Source organism: Sapajus apella, unplaced genomic scaffold (genome assembly GCF_009761245.1).
Source record: "Sapajus apella isolate SASKATOON/1434 unplaced genomic scaffold, GSC_monkey_1.0 scaffold14, whole genome shotgun sequence".
Taxonomy (NCBI): Eukaryota; Metazoa; Chordata; class Mammalia; order Primates; family Cebidae; genus Sapajus; species Sapajus apella.
Window position 1 is genome coordinate 2,740,513 of NW_022436954.1, and position 7,427 is coordinate 2,747,939.

Sequence of the window (7,427 nt, forward strand, 5' to 3'; positions counted from 1 at the left end):
TGGGAACCCGTCTGGCTATCAGGATGTGGGTGCCCAGAGGGAGGACAGGCAGCGGGGGGACCACGAGGAGGGGCAGTGGGAAGCTGGGGGTAGGGCACGTCCACCTGGGGGCCTGAACTGTGCAGGAAAAGCTCCAGCCTGCTTCTCAGGGGCCCCAAATACTTCTGTTTTGTTTTTTGAGGCAGAGTCTCGCTCTGTCGACCAGGCTGGAGTGCGGTGGCACAACCTCGGCTCACTCAGCCTCCGGAGTAGCTGAGATTACAGGCACCCACCACCGTATCTGGCTAATTTTTGTGTTTTTAGCAGAGACAGGGTTTTGCCATATTGCCAAGCTGGTCTTGAGCTCCTGACGTCAAATGATCCACCCACCTCAGCCTACCAAAGTGCCGGGATTATAGGCATGAGCCACCAAGCCCGGCCCCCAGAATATTTTACAGGTCTGAAAAGTGATGAGTATTTAAAAACCTCTTGGTAGCTGGGCACGGTGGCTCACGCCTGTAATCCCAGCACTTTGGGAGGCTGAGGCAGGCAGATCACCTGAGGTCAGAAGTTCGAGACCAACCTGTCTAACATGGTGAAACTCTGTCTTTAAAAAAAAAAAAAAAAAAAAAAAAAAAACTCTTGGTGAAGTCCGATCCAGCCCCATCCCAGGAGTGACTGCCCAGCTCCCAGGCAAGCCCCTCACCCCTGTCACTGCTGGCCCCTCCCTCCGAGGGCCTCCAAGGGCGTCCATCAGCAGACTTCTCCAGCAGTGGCTCACGGGCTGGCCCTAACATTTCGTGAATGGGCTTGCAGTGTTCCTGGCTACTGCCTGCTTCCTCTCTCCCCGTTTTGACTGGGGGCGTCCTCTCTGTTGCTTCCTGTCGCTGTAAATTTAGAACCAGGCGCATTTCAGCCGCTCACCCCAGGGGTGGCCTCAGCTGCCCCTGTTCTGAACTGCGTCTCTTGTTGGGTGACAGCATACCACCCTTTGTCCCCAGCTCACCCAGCGTGGTGGACAGCAGTTGAATCCCATCAGTTAGGGAGCACCAGACGCACGGGTCACTGTGGATTGGCATCAATGGGAGGGAAGCGGTGTTGGGAAGAGCTAAGGCTGTGACCAGATCAACCCACTGTGCGGTACTGACTACGGCCTCCTGGAAGGAGGGGTCCCCTGCAGAGGTCACCTGCCAGCCTGCCTGGCGCTGACCAGCAGCCCCCACAAGTTCACTGGCTGGTGGAGATTTTTGGATACGGGCTGACGGGGCACACTCCTCCCCACACCGCCCCCGAGCCCAGGTGAGTCAGGCTGGATGGAATCAGCCTTGTTCATCTTCAGACCCAGCCTAGGAAACCACATGGGGTCCGGAGATGCCCAGGCTCACTTCTGGCCTCCGCACTGGCAGCCACGCCGCCTTCAGCCTGTGTGAAGCGCCACTTCCTCGCCTTGAAATACCCCGCAGGGTTTCCATAGAATGGGGCAGGGACGGGCCAGCAGCGCGGGGCTTTAAGGGCACTGGCCGGTCATCTGGAGTTACCTGGACTTCAAGCCAGACAACTGTGCAGCCCCTCAGAGGAGGCAGGGAAGGAAAAGGCCTCACAGGACCCCTCCGTTGAACACCGGCTCTCATAGAATTGTAGTCTCAATATTGACTTAGTTTATTCTAAATGCTTATTGTTAAAGCGATTATTATTTGCAAACGACAAGAAAAATGTAAAACACACAGTGAAATCCACACATAATCATACCACTCTTTAACAATTTTTAAAAGAGATGCAGGTTCTGCCATTCACGCTTCTGGCAGACCTTCTGCAAATGTGGCCAGGCGCGGTGGCTCACACCTGGAATCCCAGCGCTTTGGGAGGTCGAGGTGGGTGGATCACCTGAGGTCAGGAGTTCAAGACCAGCCTGGCCATGAAGCTGAAACTCCATCTCTACTAAAAATACAAAAATTAGCCGGGCGTGGTGGCAGGCGCCTGTAGTCCCAGCTACGCGGGAGGCTGAGACAGAAAAATCGCTTGAACCTGGGAGGTGGAGGCTGCACTGAGCCAATATTGCACGACTGCACTCCAGCCTGGGCAACAGAGCAAGACTCCATTTCAAAAACAAAAACAAAAAAAACTTCTGCAAATGTATATTCTTCCAAATGTTTCTGAGTTTTCACCGTAGTTCTACATGCATTTTTTTTTTTTAAAAAGAGCTAACTGGAATTTTGCTGTCCTTATTTTTCTACAACTTGCCTCTTTCATTTTATGCATCTCAGCTGTCTTTCCAGGTGAGGACTGCTGTTTTCTTTCCCGAGCCAGGCATTACTTCACTGTGTGGATGACACTCCCAGATAGCCTCCCTCAAGCCACAGATGTTCATGTGGCTCCCAGTGACCCAGGATCTGACAGATGTCCTCATGCAGGAGCCGGCGGGAATCAGGTGATGGCATCTCAGCCTGGGTCCAAAGGACACATGTGTGCACACTTCAGCCTTTGTTAGAAACTACAGAATTTGGCTGGGTGCAGTGGCTCACGCCTGTAATCCCAGCACTTTGGGAGGCCGGTGGATCATCTGAGGTCAGGAGTTCGACACTAGCCTGGCCAACATGGTGAAACCCCATCTCTACTAAAAATACAAAAATTAGCTGAGTGTGGCAGTGTGCACCTGCAATCCCAGCTACTCGGGAGGCTGAGGCAGGAGAATCTCTTGAACCCAGGAGGCGGAGGTTGTAGTGAGCCGAGATTGTGCCACTGCACTCCAGCCTGGGCAACAGAGTGAGGCTCTCAATAAAAACAGAAAGAAAGAAAATCTGGTGGAGCTGCCCAGGCTCTGCCGAACCCTCTTCCTTGCAGGGTCCCCCTTGACCTTCCGTCACCTCTTCTCCCGGGGCCTTCCTGCCCACCCGAACCCCAGCTTTCCCTGAGCCCTTCCTGCTTTTGTAGTTGGTAGGTGGCTCCTTTTTAATTCCAAGTGGCCCCCGAGGTGACTAAACATACAGAACACGCAGTTAAATGTGAACACCAGACGGACAGTGAATCGTTTTTGAGTGTAAGTACGTCCCATGCGGTCTTTGGGATGTATCATACTAAGACATTCTTTGTTTGGTCTGAAATTCCAATTTAACCGGGGCCCTGTGTTCTAGTACAACGTGGAGTGCTGGGGTCGCTGGAAGGTGGGGTCCTGTATCCTCCAGGACCGAGGTGCAGAGATGAGCTGTCCGACAGCAACACACACCACGGGGCTCTCTCGCTTCCACGGAAAAGTATCTGGGATCCAGCTCTGCTCTGAGGAAATGGCCTGCTGTGCTCCATATTTTTGTCAAAGAAGACACAGGTCTGGTAGAAAAATGGACATACGCACTAATTAAGAGAAAACCAGGTTGACAGATCCTTTGTGGTAAGAGCTTTCTTCCCCTGTGATGCGTGGACAGCGGAATAAATAGTAACCCTGGGGGAAGATTAAATTCTCAAACCCTGTTATTGTATTTGAAGAATCGGGCTGACTTCCCAAAGGAAGGACATTGCCAATTACCATCGCCAGGGCCCTCCGTTTCCGGGAGCACAGCTGTCTTGCAAGCTGCCCGGACGGCAGCCCCTGCCTGGGGTGCATCACCAGGGAGACCGAAGACTGCTTGTGATGGGGGCGAGGGTGGGAAGGAAGTTGCTGTGATTTTCGCAGGAAGCAAAACACGGGGCCAGCTGTCAATCCGGCACCAGGCATCTCCTAACCACTGCCCGGGCCCCAGTTCCGAGCCCACAGAGCAAAGTTCTTTTTCCCAGCCTCCCATGAGCCGTGTTTCAGGTATTTATTGCCACATAAGAAATTGCCCCAAAACTTAGTTGCCTAAAACAACAATACGTATTTGCTTGCAATTTTGTAGTATGGGAGGGGATAGCTCATTTCTGTGCCATGCAGCATCACTTGGGGTGGCCTCTCCGGGGCTGGCAGATCCACTTTCAAGGAAGAAGACTCATGGCTGGCAAGTGAATGCTGGTTAGAGACTCAGGCCTCAGCTAGAGGATGTAGCCTGGGATCTTCATTCTCCTCCATGTAGCTGCTTGGGCTTCCTCCCAGTATGGTGGCTGGGTTCCAAGCGGGAGGAAGCAAAAGGAAGCCTCTTAAGGCTAAGCCTGGAACCGGCACATCACTTCTGTCATGTTCTGTAGATCAAGGCAGTCACAGGCTGACACGGTTTGGCTATGTCCCCACCCAAATCACCTCTTGAATTGTATCTCCCACAATTTCCACGTGTTGTGGGAGGGACCCCGTGGGAGGTAATTGACTCATGGGGGGCGGGTCTTTCCTGTGCTGTTCTCATGATAGTGAATATGTCTTCTGAGCTCTGATTGTTTTATAAAGGGGAATTTCCCTGCACAAGCTCTCTTCTCTTGTCTGTCGCCATGTGAGACATGCCTTTCACCTTCCACTGTGATATGAGGCCTCCCCAGCCACATTTCACTGTGAGTCCATTAAACCTCTTTCTTTTATAAATTGCCCAGTCTCGGGTATGTCTTTATGAGCAGCATGAAAACTGACTAACACAGAGGTTCAGCCCAGAGGCAAGGGTGTAGAGAAACAGACCCCACCCCTCAGTGGGAAAATCTCAAAGAATTCTGGCTCTCTGCTGTGCACTCCATGCAGTTCTGCCTTCCCTTCCTTTCCAGGCCCCACTCTGCAGCAGCCGGCTGGAGCTTTGCAAAACGCAGACCTCACCGTAACTCCCTCTTGCTAGGAGACCTCTTTTTGTTATTCTCTAAAGATCAAGCTCAAGTGTTTTATCGGCACTCGAGGTCCTCCAACGTCTTTGCGTCCCTCAGCTGCCCAGCTAGCTTCTCCTCCCCAGACGCTTGGCCCACACACCTGGCCAGACTGTTCCCAGGGACGCACATGTTATACACACAGCGCGCTTCCCTGCTGGGCGGAGCTCACGGACAGCGACATTGGGTCAGAAGAACTCACAGCTTTTAAGACAATTAAAAATCGCACTCCCAACCTCAGCTGCATTTAAGAAAACAAAATTATGTTTTGGGGTTCAAAGTACTTTTTTCCTCTCTAGGGTTTAAAAAAAATTTTTTTTTCAATAATGAAAACAGAAACAGACTAGGACATTTTCAGGCATAAATGGGTCAAATCCCTCTATTTTTTTAATTTAAAAACCCATCAAATAGACACAATAAAAAATGATAAAGGGAATATCACCACTAATCCCACAGAAATATAGACTACCATCAGAGAATACTATAAACACCTCTACACAAATAACCTAGAAAATCTAGAAGAAATTGATAAATTCCTGGACACATACACCCTCCCAAGACTAAACCAGGAAGAAGTCGAATCCCTGAATAGACCAATAACAAGTTCTGAAATTGAGGCAGTAATCAATATCCTACAAACCGAAAGAGACCAGGACCAGACAGATTCACAGCTGAATTCTACCAGAGGTACAAAGAGGAGCTGGTACCATTCCTTTTGAAGTTATTCCAAACAATAGAAAAAGAGGGACTCCTTTCTGACTCATTTTATGAGGCCAGCATCATCCTGATACCAAAACCTGGCAGAAACACAACAAAAAAAGGAAATTTCAGGCCAATATCCCTGATGAACATCAGTGCAAAAATCCTCAATAAAATATTGGCAAACGAAATTCAGCAGCACATCAAAAAGCTTATCCACCACGATCAAGTCAGCTTCATCCCTGGGATGCAAGGCTCTTTCAACATACGCAAATCAATAAACATAATCTGTCACATAAATAGAACCAAAGACAAAAACCACATGATTATCTCAATAGATGCAGAACAGACCTTTGATAAAATTCAACACCCTTCATGCTAAAAGCACTCAATAAACTAGGTATTGAAGGAACATATCTCAAAATAATAAGAGCTATTTATGACAAACCCAGAGTCAATATCATGCTGAGCGGGCAAAAGCTGGAAGCCTCCCCATAGTCTCAGCCCCAAAACTCCTTAAGCTGATAAGCAACTTCAGCAAAGTCTCAGGATGCAAAATCAGTGTGCAAAATCACAAGCATTCCTATACACCAATAACAGAGAGAGAGCCAAGTCATGAGCGTGCTCCCATTCACAATTGCTACAAATAGAATAAATATCTACGAATACAACTTACAAGGGATGTGAAAGACCTCGTCAAGAACTACAAACCACTGCTCAAGGAAATAAGCGAGGACACAAACAAATGAAAAAGCAGTCCGTGCTCATAGATAGGAAGAATCAATATCTTGAAAATGGCCACACTGCCCACAGTAATTTATAGATTCAATGCTATTCCCATCAAGCTACCATTAACTTTCTTCACAGAATTAGAAAAAAACTAATTTAAATTTCATATAGAACCAAAAAAGAGCCCGTATAGCCAAGACAATCCTAAGCAAGAAGAACAAAGCTGGAGGCATTACGCTACCTGACTTTAAACTATACTACAAGGCTACAGTAACTAAAACAGCATGGTACTGGTACCAAAGCAGATATATAGAAAATGAAACAGAACAGAGGCCTCAGAAATAACACACATATCTACAACCATCTGATCTTTGACATGCCTGACAAAAACAAGCAATGGGGAGAGGATTCCCTGTTTAATAGATGGTGTTGGGAAAACTGGCTAGCCATATGCAGAAAACTGAAACTGGATCCCTTCCTTACACCTTATACAAAAAATAACTCAAGATGGATGAAAGACTTAAATGTAAGACCTAAAACCGTAAAAACCCTAGTAGAAAACCTAGGCAATACCAGTCAGGACATAGGCATGGGCAAGGACTTCATGACTAAAACACCAAAAGCAATGGCAACAAAAGCCAAAATTGACAAATGAGAGCTAATTAAACTAAAGAGTTTCTGCACAGCAAAAGAAACTTATCGTCAGAGTGAACAGGCAGCCAACAGAATGGGAGAAAAACTTTGGATGAAGCTGGAAACCATCATTCTCAGCAAACTAACACAGGAACCAAAAACCAAACACCGAATGTTCTCACTCATAAGTGGTAGTTGAACAATGAGAACACATGGACACAGGGAGGGGAACATCACACAAGGGGGTCTGTTGGGGGTTGGGGGGCAGGGGAGGGATAACATTAGGAGAAATACCTAATGCATGTGTGGCTTAAAACCTAGGTGATGGGTTGATGGGTGCAGCAACACCACGGCACATGTTTACCTAGGTAACAAACCTGCACATTCTGCACACGTATTCCAGAACTTAAAGTATACAAAAAAAAACCCAAAACACTTTTTTTTTCAGTTTTTTTTAGACAGGGTCTTGCTCTGTCCCCCAGGCTGGAGTGCAGAGGCATAATCATGGCGCACTGCAGCCTCGACTTCCTGGGCTCAAGCCATCCTCCATCCTCAGCCTCCTCAGTAGCTGGGACCACAGGTTTGCACAACCATGCCTTGCTAAGGTTTTTTAATTTAATTAAATTAATTAATTAATTAAT